The sequence below is a fragment of the Mytilus galloprovincialis genome, chromosome 5 (assembly GCF_965363235.1).
Source record: "Mytilus galloprovincialis chromosome 5, xbMytGall1.hap1.1, whole genome shotgun sequence".
Classification (NCBI taxonomy): Eukaryota; Metazoa; Mollusca; class Bivalvia; order Mytilida; family Mytilidae; genus Mytilus; species Mytilus galloprovincialis.
This window is the reverse complement of record NC_134842.1, coordinates 90572614-90573935: the sequence shown is the minus strand read 5'-3', so window position 1 is coordinate 90573935 and position 1322 is coordinate 90572614.

Sequence of the window (1322 nt, the reverse complement as noted above, 5' to 3'; positions counted from 1 at the left end):
AACAAACAAATGTGAAAATTCCCGCCAAATCCATCAAACGGAAGTGAAAAGAAATATATCTGAAACCCACACTCTAAATACATTTTCTCTGAAATAAAATATTTATATGTAAAAACAATTCTATTTCAAAATGTTTTATATAATACATTAGTGTTCGCATATTTAAAAAGCAGGAGTATAAGCAATCTTGTTGAAAAAAAAGTATTGCGGGATACTGAGAAATGGTTTATTTTGGTCTTCAATGAGACCTCTGAATGGGTCTCACTAATTAGAGACAAGAAGCGACAAGAAGACTATTTAGCGACAAAAAAAACCCACTTATTTTTATTAGGAAGATTAATACTTATTCCAAATAAACATGATAAATACTAATGAACATGCATTTTTTTTTATTATATTGATAGATTAAGAAACTATACCTTTGTGGGGGAGAAAGGGATTGTATATATATTTTTATTATATTGATAAGTAAAGAAATTAAACATTTGTAAGGAAGAAAGGCAGGGGTGGATCCAGACATTTTAAAAAGGGGGATCCTAACCCAGGACAAAAGGGGGGATCCAACTACATGTCCCCATACAAATACAATCCCTTTCAGGCGCGGATTTAGGGGGAATGTTCCGGGGATTGGAACCCCCTTTTTTTGACAATCAATGCGTAGGTTTTTTTTTATTTTATTGATAGATGAAGAAACTAAAACATTTATGAGGAAGAAAGGGATATCGTAGTTTAAATTATCATATTTAAAGATGGAGAAATTAAACATTTGTAAGGGAAGAATGGGATAACGATTTGCTACAATAACATCCAATGAACACCTTCAAGTTTTACACGTGTCAGATTAAACAATTACGCGCGCCAGAGTATACAATCATTGTAAATCGTGAACACCTGTTGAAAACTCAAGATCAATCAACATTAAACTATGCATAAGCATGATCATGGAAGTATTATAGTGATATAATACTTCCATGGCATGATAAATATCGTTAAATGAGGCAATACACAACAAATAAAATGATGAAAAATATTCACATTTTAATAATGTTTTCCTTTTGTTTGATTTCAGTTCTTAATTATATTGCACAAATTGTGTTAGTCCTATAATATAAGACTCTGAAGGTTCATATCATTCGGCGTTTTGCATTTGCGCCGATCTGCATTTCATTTGCGCCGATTTTTTCTTTCATTTGCGCCGATTTTTATTTTCATTTGCGCCGATTTTTTTTACAGGTAAATTACAGGTGAACAGATATAAGAAGATGTGGTATGAGTGCTAATGAGAGAACTCTCCATCCAAGTCATGTTATTTTTTATTCATT